The following is a 17,312-nucleotide window of genomic DNA, read 5'->3' as shown; positions in this document are numbered from 1 at the left end:
AATCTGATAAAAAAAAAAACAACCTGATTTGACATAAGCAGCAGCAGTATAACTTATGAACATCTATTACAATAGTAACAAAATAATACACGGTTACCATTTATTGAGTTACTAAGGACCACACACTTTACACACAGCGGATGATATTCAATCATCACAGCAAACCTATAACGTCGTTGTGGGTTTTTTGTACTAACTCTGGGTTACATTTTCCTAGAAGTAAAACTTTGCATAGTATGCATGTCTAGCCAGATTCAAGGATGCATTCAAGTGATTTTTTTTTTCTGTCTAAAAATGGAAACCACAACATTAGGCACCGATATCTAGGAACGTCCGTATATCCTTCTGCACACTAAAATACAGTATCCTTAGGTTGCTGGCATCAGTATCAATCACTAAAGGCTGCCATATGCCTCAGCTCTTTGGAATCCCCTCCCAATCGAGGGCATTCCTCAACCATTCCAAAATAAACCGAAGCTGTACATTTGCTAATCTGAGTATATTCCATTATTTCAGACAACACAGTCACTACCAAAGTCCACAATCCCTTATCCGCAATCCTGAACACCAAGGGATCGGAAAAATGAAATGTTTTTATAAATCATTTGAAGGCAAACATTACCTAAACTGATAGGAAGCTATAGATAGTCTTTTCTTCAATCCCACTTAGCGAAGATGTCCAGAGTTTTTATTTCAGAACTATTAATGCATCTGATTGCAGGATGTTGCCCGAGGCCCTACTGGAATGTCAAGTTCTATATAGCAGAGACACAATCCAGAAATCTGAAAAAATACAAATTCCAGCACATCTTTGGCCACAGGGATTTTATACAAAGTATTAGGGACCCACATTATCCCCATTTCACAAATGAGATCAACAAGGTTCAGAAAGAACCCAAATGGAACTTCCTTAGAGGTCAAAGGCAGTCCCGACATTCTTTTTTTTTTTTTTTAAGATTTCATTTATTTATTTGACAGAGATCACAAGTAGGCAGAGAGGCAGGCAGAGAGAGAGAGGAAGGGAAGCAGGCTCCCCATGGAGCAGAGAACCTGATGCGGGGCTCGATCCCAGGACCCTGGGATCATGACCTGAGCCAAAGGCAGAGGCTTTAACCCACTGAGCCACCCAGGTGCCCCAGTCCCGATATTCCTAACACCACTGTAGCCTACCTATGATGCCCTTCTACATACGACCCAGAAGTGAGCTGCAAGCTATGTGCATCTGTTTGGGTGACTGGGAGTTAGAAGCACTGAAACAGTAAATGATTTGCTCAAATACATGTGGTTCTCAAATACATGGGAGAACTCTCGTGAACACCTCTTTTATTGGGAAGAAACCAATTTTCCCCACAAGAAACGAAGGGAGGAAGGAACATTTTGGTTGGGGAGGGGTCTGATTTTCCCCAAGAGACCCAACTACGTAAGATTTCAAGAATCACTGCAGACTCCTACCCTTCCCCAAAGATCTCGAAAGTCTTCTCTTCTCTCTGAGTGGAAGGAAGGCACCATTCAGAATCCAGCAAATTCCCACGATTCCTCAACAATCATTAACTCAAGGGCATCACGTAGCAGCAAGAGCCAGGGAGGCATGGAAGGCTTGTCTCGGGGAACAATGAAAAGGGAAAGCCAGACTCTGTCGTCAAGTTCCCCTGAACACGGGGCTGGATACAGAGAAGAAACAAAGTGGGTCAGAGGCCAGATGGGTAAAAGAGCAGAGAGATGGAGCGAGCCCAGAGCAAAGCAGGAAGAGTCCAAGCCACAGCTGCCATTCTAGGGACAGTCGTCAGGCTCACCCTGGAATGAGCTGTGATTCAAGGTCAATGTGTTTAGCAGCACTGATAAAGCAGTCACCCCCTTACCGTAGTTCCACAAACACCCCAGCATCGTTCACTGACTGGGATTGGCTCTTCCTTCTTACTCACTTCCTTCTATTGTAAATGCTTTCGGTAAAACAGCTGGTGACCTAGGAATGCACAGAGGGAGAGTGGCTTCAGAGCCAAAGATCTCAAACTTGCACCTGAATCACCTGGGAAGTGAGGCTCAGCTTCCTGGGCCCCACCCCATGGTTTGATTGCCCGGGCCTGGTGTGGGGCGGAAGAACTTTCTCACAGGCTTCCGGGTGCTGCTGCTGCTCTAGAAAAGTGCCGACCAATGAAATGACAGTGTGAGCCAAGCACGTAATTTTAGATTTTCTAGTAGCCACATTTGGAAGAGTAAAATCCAACCAGTGAAATGAATTTTAATAATGTATTTTACTTCACCCGATATGCCCCAAATGCTATCGTTTCAACATACCAAGATAAAATAATAAAAGGAGGCATTTTATATGCTGTTTTTCATAGTAAGTCTTCAAAATCTGGTATGCATTTTATATGTGCAGCAAACCTCGTTTGGACTAGCCACCTTTAAAGTACTTAATAACCACACGTGGCTTCTGGCTATAGGTACCGGACAGCATAGAAGATGGACACTGCCTGGGAATGACAATGGACACAGTGGGGGGATTAGCTTGAGCCCAGGTAACAGTCACACGATGTATGGGAGACGTTAGACATCTGGGAAGGGCTGGAGAGGTGGACGGGATCTCCTAGGGAAATAGATCCTGAAGGACACAAGAGTGGGGCCTCACACTTCACTCAGTGAGACAGGAGAGGACGACACCCTGGGTCCTCATGAAGTCTACAACTCAGAGTGTTCTCTAGCCCAACCATGGCCTCTGCCTAAGTCCTAGGTGGAAAGAGCCTTATGCTAGAGAGTGAGTAAACCCTAGAACAGGGGCTTTGTTAAATACAGCAGTAGGAGCTCAAGGAAGCCCCTTGAGGTAATCCATGTAGCCAAGAGAGGCCCAACCCTGCTGCTGCCTCCTCCCTCCCGATGAAGTCAAGGGGGATGTCCTGTACTAGATGGCTCTGGGGTGGGCCCAGGGCTCCTCCCCTGCACTTCCAGCCTTAGACCAGAGAGAGTGCATAGGTGGTAGGACCCAGGCCACCACCACCAGCCAGGACCAGCCTAAATACAGGAAAGAAAGCAGGAAAGCCCCCAGAACCATCTGCAATTCATAAGACCCTCCCTGGGAGGGCACAGGATTAAGAGGGTTTGAGAAGGACCAAGTGACCACTCACTCACGGCTCTCTAGAGAAACAGGAAAGGACAGAGGTAGCAGCAGACGCTGACTGCTGAGCCTGTCCTCTGGCTCCAGGTCTCTCAGCACACCGGCTTTACCTTCATTTGTAGGACAGCACGCAGGGTACTAAGGACACCCAGCTTCACAGAACCACAGTGCATTTGCCTTTAGTGACCAAGACTCTCTATGAAGTGAGCGATGATCCTCACAGGTGTGGAGCCGGCCCTCATCACGGCGCTGATGGCCTCCTCGAGACCGCCTGAGGGAGACTAGACACCCACCTGCTTCAGCTTCCTCCTCTAGGCCTTGTTTCTCTAAGATTCTCTTTATGGGAAAATATACATAACATAAAACTTACCATTTGAAGCATTTTTAAGTGTACACCTCAGTGGTATTGAGTACACACACATCGTTATACAACCATCACCACAATCCATCTCCAGAAAACTCTCATCTTCCCAGGTGGAGACCCTGTCCCCATGACATACTAAGTCCTAAGTCCTCATTCCCCTCTTCCACACTGACCATCAACAAGCATCCTCTGTGACAGCCTAGACTGATCCACTGCACAAGAATCCTTTCCCAACCCCAAGAAGAAATGAGATAGAATCCTCAGATCATTAAAAAAAAAAAAAAAAAAAAAAGGCTGAGCACTGGAAAGGAGTCCTCTGAGTTCCTCATTCCCTCCAGGTAGAGCAGAGAACAAGACCTGTTAGTATCCACGTGAGCCTCGCAATAGCACTCTCCCGGGCCAGGCCAGCCCTGGACTCCCGACACTGGCATGTGCGAGATCCCTGAGCAGACCAGACAAATCCGCACAGAGCCAGGCTTTCTTGAGGCTGCAGGGCCACCACCAACCAGAAGAATGCAAGTAACACAAGTGGCCACTGGGCAAGAGGCCCAGTGACAGATGCCACTCAGGTCACGCTACCCTTGCCCAGAAAAGAACGCCCAAATCAGGCATGACATCTTTGCCAGAGCTCAAGGGACACAATACTGAGTAGCTTTACTTTTAAAATTCCATTTCTTTTTTCATTTGCTTTTATTAAGGTATAATTTGCATACAGTAAAATGTACCCCTTAGAGCATACAGTGGAGTGGTTTTGGCAAACACGTACACAGCATACATGTGATGACCACTACAATCAAGATATGGAACAGTTCCTTCACCCTCCAAGATTTGCCTCTTTACAGTCAAAGCTCCTTATGCCCCCAGCTCCTGGAAACCACTGGTCTATTTTCTGTTTCTAGTGTTTCACATTTTCCAGAATATCTTAGGAGTCCAATCATATGACAGGTAGACTTTTGAAACTGCCTTCTTTCATTATGTGTAACTGCTCAAGATTGACCCACGGGGCCTCATGAATCAGTATCTTTTTCATTTGTATTGTTTTACTGCAGTAAAATATACATAACATACAACTTACCATTCCACATTTCAGTGCACAGTTCAACAGCATGTTGCCCAGCCATCGTTGGTAAGTTTACTTTTAAAGGCTGGTCTCAATAAATGATTGTTTTTGAATTTTAATTCCATCCAAGTTCCCTGGAGAAAAATGTGAACGATTCATAGCACATTCTGTTGGCAACACTATGAGTAAGTCAAGATATGTCCCAGGTGGCTAGAGAAGTCCTGGCTCATGCCTGTTGGCCCAGTGTGATTATTCATAGAGTCACTTTCACTCTTAAAAGTTTGGATGATAAGCTACATGGCCAGACAGGCCACAGGGAAATAATTTCCCCCAGACATTCCTGGTAAGAGACTAAAAGAAAAAAATTTTGAATGACAATGTTATAGTCTATCAAATTGCAACTGTCAAAATTACAAATACATTTACCTTCAATCCAACAATCACATTCCTGAGATTTTATCCTACAGATACACACTGCAATATTATAGGAGTGTTTGTAATGAAAAACACTGAAAACGATCCAAGTAGCCATCCATAGAAAGCTGATCACATTAACTATTGCGAATCTACCCCAACCCCAGAAGAAATACTATACAAAATGCAGAAACCCTCTATGCTCTCATCCGGGAAAAGCTCTAGAATATACCCTTACATGGGGAAAACAAGGAAGAACAGTGTGTATAGTGTGCTACCTGCAGTGTGGAGGGGAGGGGTGGAAATATGTTTGTATATGTTTGCATACACGTAAAGAAATCCCCCTAAAGACACTGGGAGTATATACAGACAGACACTGACCCAGCTACCTACAGGATGGAGTGCAAGAACAGGATACACGTAGCAGTAAGTCTCCTAATAGCTCTTTTTTTTTTTAAAGATTTTTTTTTTTTTTTATTTATTTGACAGTGAGAGAGAGAGATCACAAGTAGGCAGAGACGCAGGCAGAGAGAGAGAGAGGGAAGCAGGTTCCCTGCCGAGCAGAGAGCCCGATGTGGGGCTAGATCCCAGGACCCTGAGATCATGACCTGAGCCGAAGGCAGCGGCTTAACCCACTGAGCCACCCAGGCGCCCTCCTAATAGCTCTTTAAATTTTTTCAATTCTAAGTGTAGTATTAGTTTAAATAATTAAAAGGAAAAATGCTGGAAAAAAAATGAAAACAACAGAAGGTAAAATGTCCCTTAGGTACTGTTACGCTGAAAAGAAATTAAAAAAAAAAAAAGTGAAAAAAAAATTTCCCTTAGGAAAAGAACTAAATTTGATGGCCTGGACTGATTGTTATAATCAACGTATATCCAACATTCACAAAATTAGTAAGTTAACCTGTTAAACACTGAATGTACCCCCAAAGCCTCAAAGAACCTAAAAAATGACTTTCTTTTCAAAATCCATCATGTAGTTGAGCTAAACACAAGAAAGTTCCTTCCGATGATACGCTTGAAATTTAAACACGTCCCCCCAAAAGAAACAGTATGTCTCCCTAATCTTCTTCTGGATGCCGTGTTCAATTCTTTTGAGGGAACAATGTTTCTTGACACTGGAATCAGCGTAAAGCCTCTCAACAGGTTGCTCCAAACTTAAAAACATTTCCTTAATTTGTTTCAGTTTGTGCATTAAATGTTATCATGAAAACAATTTCCAGCATCACGAATGTTCTATGAAGTGACGAGTACAAAAGACTGCTTGATATTTGATAAGACCTAAACGAATTTTTAAGTATGCTTGGGTGTAAAACATAAATGTATTAATTTTCTATGGCTATTTTAACAACAACCTCCCCCCAAACTTAGATATGTAACACACACATACACACACACAGGTTTATTATCTCACAGTTCTGTAGGACTGTGTACCGGCTGAAGTCCACGTATACCATAGTCCAAAGAGGTCCTCTGCTTAGAATCTCACAAAGCCTAAATAAAGGGCTGAGTTCCTTAATGGAAACCCTGGAGAAGAATTAGCTTCCAAGTCCATCTGCTTGATTACCGGCCAAATTAATCTCCTTACAGTTATAGGACTGAGGTCCTGTTTCCTTGCTGGCTCTCAGCAGGGGGTTGGCTTCTGCTCCAACATGCTACTCATACTCCTCATCTTTTCCATGTGGCGGGCCAGTCCCTCGTTTGCATTAAGTCTCTGATTTCTCTTCCTTCTGCATCTCTGAACCCACCCACAGGAAGTTCTCTGCTTTTAAGAGTTTATGTGATTGGCCTGGGCCCACCTTGATAATCTCCCTAATTTAAACGTCCATAATCTAAATCACACCTGTAAAGTCTTTGTGCCATGTAGCACAGAATACTCGCAGGTACCTCTCTGAGGGGCCATGACACTTCCCGCAAAGAATTTTTTGAAATGCAAATGTGATGAAAACCTGTAAATATAATAAATAATAGAAGGTAGGACATAGGTTGTCACTAATGCACTCTAAATGTGTGTGGCCTATACGTGTGTCAACCATATATAAATGGGTATAGACAGACATGTGAATACTTATATACAGTTTACACTTTTTTCTGGTATTTTGTTAAAACCCTCTGGCAAGTCTACAGGTGACCCCAGCTCAGCAGAGAGAATTGAAGAAGAGACTTCACAAACCAAGCTAAACCAAGTCAACTGGTCAAGACAGTAGTTATGGGATAGAAATGAATGCCAAGAGATAAGTCACCACGACTATCTACCGTAAAAGTAGGTCAAGGGAATCAAGAAAAGAATTGTAAAACTGAAGCCAAAATCAAAGCCCACACTTCAAAACCAACGTACTAACAAGGCCACTAGAAGACATCGTTGTGTCCAGGAGGCCTCTCATCTTTCTGGCAGTTATGCTACCGGGGATCTTGAGAAATTGGGCATTTCCTAAGGTATTAAACTCAGAGCCTTACCCAAGCCTGCTACTTTTCCAGATTCCTTTTCCATTTTGAATCCAGGAATCACTTTGGACCCAACAGAGCTGACTCTAAGATCACCACAAAAAACTAAACTGATGGTGACTATATGTTTTATCATTAGACACTTCTCTTAACTTCCCAATTTTATTTCTAAATCTTGTCCTCAAGACAATAGAACTAAATGTTCTTTCAAAAAAAATTAAAGGACTGTTTCCTTAGAAGAAACAATATACCTTTAAAAATCCAGTGTATTATTTAATTTTCATAATTTATTCTTTAAAATGGAAAGGGCCTGATAGTGTTTCCAGGATGAAAAGACACCATTAATTTTCAATGATAATTCTTGCTTATAACAGTGATTCTTGGAAAAGGACAGGGCAACTCTAATTAGACAGCTTTCTGGTTGAAATATGACCATGGAAGTCATACCTCTCAATTTAGAGTACTTAACAAAGGTTTTAAGTCCTCAACTACGGTTAGTCATGCTACCTACCTTAAAAAGTCTCTCTCAATTAAGCTATATTTTTTCATTATGTTCAATTAGCCAATGTACAGTACATCATTAGTTTTTGAGATAGAGTTTAACGATTCATTAGTTGCATATAACATCTCTAACCTCAGTTCTTAGGATCTGGAGTCATCCTAAATGCCCACTGGTACTCTTGGCAAAGTCTGATCCAGCATCTACAGAAGCTCTGGGGAGTAGGGGAAGAAGGGACTTGCCACCTTCCTGAATGATTCATGGACTAATGAGCAGGTTGCTTTCTACAGCCCAAAGGAAAAGCGGTCACATTGGAAAGGTCATATTGAGGCGGTAGATCCCAGGAACGGTGCCGCCCTGGCTGGCTGGCCTCCAGTGATCTCAGCTGTCAGAGCCCAACAGATTTTTCTAGTGTCCCTGGCAAAGATTTTGGCAGATGGTGCAGAGTCCATGTGGCCAGTCAAGGGGAGTGGAAGGGGGGTGCTGGTGAACAAGGCTGGAGAACCAGGAATGGAGCCCATTAGGTCACTGGGGCCAGAGGATGTGCTGCTGCCTTCCAACGAAAGAATATTATCGTGAGTAATCACACTCCACAGGACATACATTCCTACAATGAATCTGAGTTTCCATTTTAAAATAGACTGTAATCATAAACTTCCTGTCACAGTAATTTCCAAGAGGCGAGAGTGATAATTCTCCATCAAGTTCCAAAGTAAGAAATTCATGCCTGCTGAGAGCAGACAAGAATGCCATAAGGATTCATACAAGGCCAGGAATATTATTTCTACATTTTAAGGAGGAAACAAAGGCATAAATGATGCTCCCCTTCCCATTCTTTCTTCCTGCAAATAATGTTAAGCTCTTTGTTTTATGTTGCTTAATCCCATAGTCAAAGCTTGTATTCCTCTGTCCTCTTCCTTGGATATTCTACTTTGTTATTAATCAAACTGTGTCTCCAAAGTGAGGGGTCAGGGCTCAGTCTAGATCATCTTTTTCCAAACTGTTTTGTGGAACTAGGAAAATCCTCTTTTCACTAGTACATTAGCTAAGACATTTGCCTATTTCACTAAACTTTCTATGTTCTTAATATACTCTAATGAATGTCAAGTGTCAGAGGAATGCTTAAAGAAAGAAAGAGCAGATGCGGGAAGAGAAATGCAGTAGAGAAAATACAGTTCTTGAATTTGGCAAAGAAATTCTACATTATGAAGGAATGTCGCCATGCTTTGCGCAGTGTTGAAGTTCAGAAGTCATCTTTCTACCAGCATGTCCACTGTTCACCCATGAGTCTCTCAGAGGGCACATGGCAGCCCCAGAAAGAGGTAGCAGACATATTATGACTGGCATTCAAGTTGTGATGCTGAGAGGTTAGGTTTATAAATTCGTATTTGTAAACTAAAAACAGTACACAAAGATGATACTTTTCTGGATGTGTAATGGTTGAATTTACCATTAGTAAGAAAAAATGCATCCTGAACTTCACCCACTCATCAACTGAATCAGCAAAGTAGCTGTTCTAATGATCTTTTTCTCTGTCTGCAACCCAATGAAGGGAAATAAGCATTTATTTATCATTTTGATTGCAGTAAATGTTTTCATTTCCACCTGATATGATAGTAAAATAACATGATGTTCATGTGAATCTATGAAAGGTCTGTAAATAGCTGTTACTCACAAAATCTGTTATGCCAAGTAAACACTTAACAGAAAGCAAGTAAAGATAGTCACCATCTTGCCAAATGGGTTAAACTCTAAAATTTTGGGTAGAAGATGTTAGGAACTAAGAAAATGATCTCCCATAAAAAACAGAATAGATGGTGTTTAAGTTTCCGGATTAACTTCCCAGAGTCAATTTAACTCATTAATAGCTGATTGATCGTAACGACTGCTTGAGTTCCAGTCGTTAAAATTTTCCTTCTCTTCTCCTGAAAAGTATTAACCTTGGACAAAATTTTTAGAAACGCATCAGGTGTCTTTGCTTTCCTCTGAGCTCACTTTTAAGTGCGCCTCCTCACCCTCCATTCCTGGCACTGTCCTCCACCACCCACGGCGGCCCTCCCACTGATGGCAGTCCAACTTCCCTAAACTGGTCCATGGAGCAAATGGCGGATTTCTCAAACTTCTTGATCCCAACCTCAGGAACCTGATTCACAGAACCCTGGAGCTGGGGGCACGTAGAGAACCTCTGATCCAGTCTTTCCCCCAAACTTACTCCCCTGGAAGTAATCCACACCAATGTAAGCATGCTAATCAATCCATAATGTATCCGAAGACAACTACATTTTTTTTAAAAAATTGATTATTAACCTAAAGGATTATGTAATTTATGGAATTCCAGGAAGTATAAGCAACAAAAAATAAAATAATCTAAGCCATCTATAGTGAGACATTTTGAACTCTGAAACCCCACAACAGCAGGCTGCCCCAGCATCAGCCCTTCTCAGGAAGCACCGTTACTCACACCTACCACCCCTCTCCACCTGTGAACTCACAGACCAGTTAAGAACTTCCACGGGTTCCACAAGAGCTGACAAGGAGGCACACAATCTCTGGAAGGAGGGGGTGAAAGAGGGAAGATGGGGAGAGGGGCTTCTAATTCTGGAGTTTACAAGCGGGTAGGGGAGGAGAGGAGAGGGGAAGATGCTGGTTCTGTTACTGCAGCTGAAAGAGCAGCCCTCCTAGCTGTCTTCTGTCCTGCAAGACAAGGAATCTCACTTAACTAAAACTCCTACTTTCATAAAACTGGTGTGACTCAAGGTCAACTTATTGGGTTGAAATAGCTGAAAATAGTACATTGCATGATTTTCAATGAAAAAGACACAGTAGTGAGATTTTTTTCATCATAAATTTCTTAAACCTAGTGGGACTCACTGTCTCCTCACCCTTCCTTATGATAAACCTGCTTCCTCACCTGCATTCAGGAATCCAGGATTGTATTTAACTTCTTCCTCTCTCTCTCTCACGTCTCAGACCCCTTTCACAACCAGAGATTTGTTAAGAATAGGAAATCTAGGGTTTCCTGGGTGGCTCAGTCAGTTAAGCGTCTGACTTCGGCTCAGGTCATGATCTCAGGGTCCTGGGATGGCGCCCCGCTTGGTCTCCCTGCTCAGTGGGGAGTCTGCTTCTCCTTCTTCCTCTCACACTGCCCCAACCCTAATTGTGCTTTATTAAATAAATACATCTTAAAAAAAAAAAAAGAAGAAGAATAGGAAATCTATGCCTATGGCACAAAATTCAAACATGGGGGGATCGAAGTCCCTAATTGTGCTTTATTAAATAAATACATCTTAAAAAAAAAAAAAGAAGAAGAATAGGAAATCTATGCCTATGGCACAAAATTCAAAACATGGGGGGATCGAAGTCCCTCTCCTCCTTCCCTTCCCCCAACCACGTATTTGTCCTGAAAGAGGCAGCTACTTCCTTCCAGAGTTAGTCCATGCATAATCTTTCTACACAATCAGGAGTAGCATAATATGCACATAGTTTCTGTATCTTTCTCCTCATACCCTCTGATCTGTCCCAGTCCACGTAAAGCTGCCTTTTTCTTCATAACAGCCTTTGTAAACTATTGTGGATATGTAACAAAATCTAATCACTCATTCACCAATAATCATTCTGATTATTTCCAATAATGTGCTGGTGTTATTAACATGCCCTGCAGACTTTAAGTTTTAAATGTTTCTCATAACCACTCTTTCTTGTATCATCTTACCAGGTGTATTTCCACTGACTTTATTCTGTACCTCACCAATCCCCTGCGCCCACCCCACTATGGCAACCATGTCACTGATGCCCCCTAATTCTTACCTTCCGCAGCCACCGTTCCTTCTCCAAAACGAACTACAAGCCACGGAACTACAGCGCTGTGCATTTCTGTCCCAAGCTTTAATTCTTCAACAGCCATCGCTACATACTCGGTGAAGACCCAGCTAATCAGCACTGTCCTCTGTCCCAACCACCGTAGTCATATCAAATTAGTAACACCAGACTGTTTCTGATATGTACAACATCCAACATGTACAACATCCAACATCAGGCTGCTTCATACTTCCCTGCCTTTGCCTGTTCTGTGCCCTCATGCTGGAACATGCTCCCATCTTATCTCATGAACCTTCAGGACCACACGCGCACCACCTCCCAGGAATACATTTCTGAACAGTCAGGATGGCAGATGAGCTTCCGTAGCTGCCTGCGCCATCCTCGATCTTCTGCTGCGTGACGTCACAGTGAAATCACTACCCAACCACCTTTTCTTCCACTGTCCGATGCAGGAAGGAAGGAACCCTGCACCTTAACATTGAACAGCAACAGGCGCTGAAATGTCTACTGCAATGAGTTGGTAGGGAAAGGAGAGAAGCTGAGTTTCCAAATGGCAGAGGTGATCAAGATGTCACTGAGCCTCAGTTTTCTCATTGCAACAACTGGAGATAATGACATTTTCCACAAAGAGTAGTGACAGAAATTAAAGAAAGTAATACGCATCAATCCCTTGGAAGAGTCCCTGGCATACTGAAAGCCCTTGACAGATGTTGTTTGGTGTCAAGAAGAAGAAGGACGATTGGAAAAAGACCTTCGGGTTGGTTGGCCAAACTGTGACCATGGTCCTCTCAAGAATTTTCCCAGCCTAAAGCAAGCCTGCAGGGATGGCCATGGTGCTGGGCACGTGACTGGAAACTCCCGCTGTAGGACGGCTTTCAGAAATCACCACGGAGCACCGGGGAAGGAGCCAGGAGGAGACCGACAGTATGGCTGCACAGTGATGGCAAGGGTCCTGCTGGACACGTGGGTGCCTCTGTGACCCAGGCCAGCAGGAAATTGAGTTAACAGGAGGAAAAGCTGGAGGCTGCTGCAGAGGAGGGTCAGGTCCCAGGGGGTGGTGGGCGGGCAGCGGGAGGGGATCCAGGGAATGGGAGGGAAAAGAACTATAAATGGCTCTGAATTCATTTTAGAATCAGGACACTTAAACATGTTATATTTTGGTGCCTCTCACTGCTAGGGTTTGGAAAGGGCTGTGGTGAAAACTCCAAACTCAACACTAACAATTTCAGTGACATCCTGCTGCCACCAATCCAGTTGGGCTGCCTACTGAGTTAAGTGCGGAAGAGTGTTAATTGTTCTAGAATTTCCTCGGCAGTGCAATTTCCTGGGCTTGATCAAATACCCCATATGGAACCTCATTTTCTTCTTTTATGACTGAAGGATTATCACTCAGGCCTCTCGTTTCCCCCAGGGAAGCAAAGGCTCCAGATGGGCCAACCCCCGTTATATGATTTTCCAAGAGCTATGCATATTTTCTTTGTATACAGAGCTTTGCCATTTATTATTCATTCTACTGACTATCTAATCTATTAATGTGCTGAGCTTTCTTTATAAATCATGAATTAGCTATGTGGCATTTTGGTGAACAGTAAAACTGTCAGGGTGTGACATGTGGAGAGTCTTATGTGGCAGAAATTTCCCTTTGCTGTTAGACCTCAGAAAACAACACAAAACTGACAAACGTGACTACATCTTCTTCTAACTCTAAGATCCTTAGTTTTAAGAGAACATAGGAGCTGTATGTTTTCATTATTCATGTATTCATTCATTCAACAAACATTTATGACAAACCTACCACAAGAAGACTGTGTTAGCTATTAAAGAACAAAAACAAAAGTAATTCAGTATTTCACACATCTTTCAACACCCATCTATCCAGCTACAAACAAGGAGAATGACAAATTAGGCCACAAGCAATCAACCTTCCTTTTCATGAATTTTTTAAAAATTTTAAGCCATTTCACAATTCTGCTCACCTAACACAGAAACTGCAAATCAGTAACTCACAGACTAATTCAGATAGAGTCTGGTTGGCCTAATTTTTTAAAACTTGGGTCAGTGGGGACACCTGGGTGACTGGGTCAGTGAAGCATCCAGCTCTTGATTTCAGCTCAGGTCATGATCTCAGAGTCATGAGACTGAACCTGAATTTGGTCTCCATGCTCAACAGAGTCTGCTCAAGATTCTCTTCCTCACCCTCTGCCCCTCCAAAACTCTCTCTCTCGCTGGAGATATATAGATAGATAGATAGATAGATAGATAGATAGATAGATAGATAGATACACATACATACACACACACACACACACACATATGTATGTATACATACATACATACATTGTGTGTATATATATATATATATATATATACACACAGTGGAGATATATATATATTCATTCCAACCACACACACACACACAGACACACACACACACATCGATTCCAACCAAAACAAAAATACGTGTGTCAGTATTTTAAAATCAAAATGAAGATACTTCACAAGATTCTTACAAACATTTTCACTTTTGAGGAATTTGAGAGACAGAGTAGGGGGTTGGGGGGAAGGGAAGGAAAAAATGAAACAAGCTGGGATTGGGAGGGAGACAAACTATAAGAGATTCTTAATCTCACAGAGCAAACCAAGGGTTGCTGGGGGTAGGGAGAGGGGGGTGGGGTTATAGACATTTGGGAGGGTGTGTGCTATGGTGAGTGCTGTGAAATGTGTAAGCCTGATGATTCACAGACCTGTACCCCTGGGGAAAATAATACATTATATGTTAATAAGAATAATGAATAATAAAAAATACTCCGCTTTCTCTTAGAAACACATGAAAAGATCTAGTAACACTGGGTTCCCATTGCCACAAAACAAAAATCCCCTCCAACAGACACAGAGCTGTCCCTTTAGGTCAGCACTGCCCTCTCCAGAACCCACCACTGCTCATCACCTCTGAGTCGGGGAACCCGTCAGCCACCATTCACCACCCCTGCTAGTTCCCTGCATTCACACAGGTGTCACAGGTGGAAATAAAGCATAGACAGAGAGGGCAGTCTGACTCAAGGAAACCGAATCACTTCACTTTCCACCAGTGAAGAACTGTCCTACATGTAATATGTGCAAATACACCCAGCACGCTTTACTCGGTTATACAGAGCTGTAGGCTCCTGAGAGCATCTATTTTCAGCAAGGGTAACCAGTGCTTATAAAAACAGTCCCATCAGATGCTAGACAGCAGCGAGCACCATGATTCTAGTCCTTTTCTAAGACTAAAGTCCTTCACATCAGATAAAATATTAGATATTCCTCACCTTCCTTCTTCCTTATCAAACTAGTAAGGACCCCAACCTCCACTCTGCACTTGCCTTGATTATTTTTTCCATGGCTATACAATACTGGGCTAAAATAAAAAATATATACCTGCTCCCTGTTCACTTACAACACTCAGAAACGACTTGTCCTCAGTCTCACTGGTAACCAGGAAAAGCAAGGTAAAATTACAATTAGAAATCGTGTCACAAAAATCCAGGGATAGAATGTAGTAAAACACGAAGGAACACTGAAAATAAAAGTCACTTTCAAGAGTAATTTGGCAACAAACAGTAAAGTTGAAAATACATACACCCCATGACCCAGCACTGAGACTTGTCCCATACGCCTGAGAATGGTGGGTTTCAACCTTCTCTTACCATTGTCCTCAGTAAGAAATACAACTGACATCATAACCCAGTGCACCTGCATACATACACACCGGCCTAAAAATTTCATCAGATAACTTACCCTTATAATAATGTATAGTGAAATTTTTATTTTATGTAATATGTAATTTATAACTCACCTTTCTTGTATTAATATTCAATGTTGGTTGCAATCCATTCCATTGATTTCATGACCCCTTAATATATGTTAGTTTGAAAAACACTGGCCTAGAGGCTCCTTATCATATGTGCCCATGGAATTCCTATGTTTATCAGAAATCCTGTCATATTATTTTTGCTAAAAGTGAAAAATTAGTTTCAGTGTTCATCAGAGCAGATAGGAAAAATAAAATTCTATATTCGTATCATATCCATATCGCAGAGCAGTGGAAATGAATAAACTACACCCAGGTATCCACTTCAATAAAGCTTCAAATAAGTATTAAGTTTTCTTCTGGAAAAAAAAAAAAAAAAAAGGCAAATGACCTAAGCAGAGTGCAGGTTGACTTTATAATTTTTTTCAAAAATTTTATTTATTTATTGGACAGAGAGAGAGATTACAAGTAGGCAGAGAGGCAGGCAGATAGAGAGGGGGAAGCAGGCTCCCTGCTGAGCAGAGAGCCAGATGTGGGACTCTATCCCAGGACCCCAAGATCATGCCCTGAGCTGAAGGCAGAGGCTTAACCCACTGAGCCACCAGGTGCCTGCAGGTTGACTTTAAACACAAAAAAGAGAACTATATATTTCTTTGAATACATGTGTATCAGTATAAGGATACCTACTTCTGAATAGCAGTTTTCATGTGGAGAGGGGTAGAGGGAAGGGACTAAGGTAAGAATTTGAGACTGTAGCTATATCTGAAACGTTTCTTTTAAAACCTTCAGCAGATGCAACCACAACAACAAAAATCCAGCAGCTCTTTATTTGAGGGTGCATACAAGAGGAATTATTGTCTGTATTAATAGATGTTTAAAATCTTTCATAAAATAAAATTTAAGAAATAAGATTTACAGAATCACCTTTTCAAGGTACATATGTCTCCCATAAGACAGGAGGCAAACCTCTAAGGATGAGAAGGTCACCCTCTAACACACTGCAGTGTTCAAAATTTGGGATGTCAATAAAAGGTTCTGACTTTAAGATTTAGGTCCGACTGCATCATGAAGAAGGTAGAACTAACCAACGTCGTTGTGCTTTTAGAATTATTTACAATTAGACCCTGTAAGCCTAAGATCATTTGGGAGTTTTGAACATTCAAGGTTCCGCTCCCAAATGCATGCTGCTTATTCTAAGGCTTCGGTGGTTGAAATGCTGCCTGGTGCTGAATAGGCATGATTTTAGCTGACTCCTCGCAAGGCCACCTGCTGAAATAACGTAGAAGGACTTTGTGGGGACCAATTACTTTGTAGATTAATAATGCTGACTGTTTTCTGTGGCGGAGGATCACTTCATCGCAGAAGCCATTCGTGACTGTACCTGTGACTGCTGTGATTCCAAGGGCGGGCATCTCCCCGCACATCCTCACCTGCAGACAACATTCCCCTGCCCTCTGAAGACAGCTTTGTCTGTGCAGATCTAAGATGTGCTGAGCTGACCAATTCAATTAGCAATAATCACGCCTCGGATAAACCTCATTGGCTACGATACTGCCACTGCGCAAAGCTGAGCTGACCAATTCAAAATTGGTTTGATCGAAGCAAAGATTTCTTTCTTCCCAATAGTCGGTCTGTATGTAAAGTCTTAATACCCTGCCCCCAGACTCAACCCTATCTACATCTTGTGAAATTTAGAAGTTCTCCTTAATATTAAAATCACAATTCATATGCTGGACCTGACCTTGGCTATTAACACTTGGGATCAAGCGTTACCACGAATTATCTAGCATAGCTGGTTGCATGCAGCAC

The 17,312-nt window shown here is 42.4% G+C and overlaps 1 protein-coding gene and 1 pseudogene across 1 annotated transcript in view; both read right to left on the bottom strand.

Moving 5' to 3' along the window:
• The window catches only part of MTUS2 (microtubule associated scaffold protein 2), a 610,477-nt gene that overhangs the window by 423,785 nt on the left and 169,380 nt on the right, over nucleotides 1-17,312 (bottom strand). The window lies entirely within an intron of this gene.
• LOC123925343 lies at nucleotides 16,963-17,072 on the bottom strand (annotated as a pseudogene).

This window comes from Meles meles, chromosome 14, assembly GCF_922984935.1.
Source record: "Meles meles chromosome 14, mMelMel3.1 paternal haplotype, whole genome shotgun sequence".
In the NCBI taxonomy this organism is placed as follows: Eukaryota; Metazoa; Chordata; class Mammalia; order Carnivora; family Mustelidae; genus Meles; species Meles meles.
This window is presented reverse-complemented; position numbering and strand designations above follow the sequence as displayed.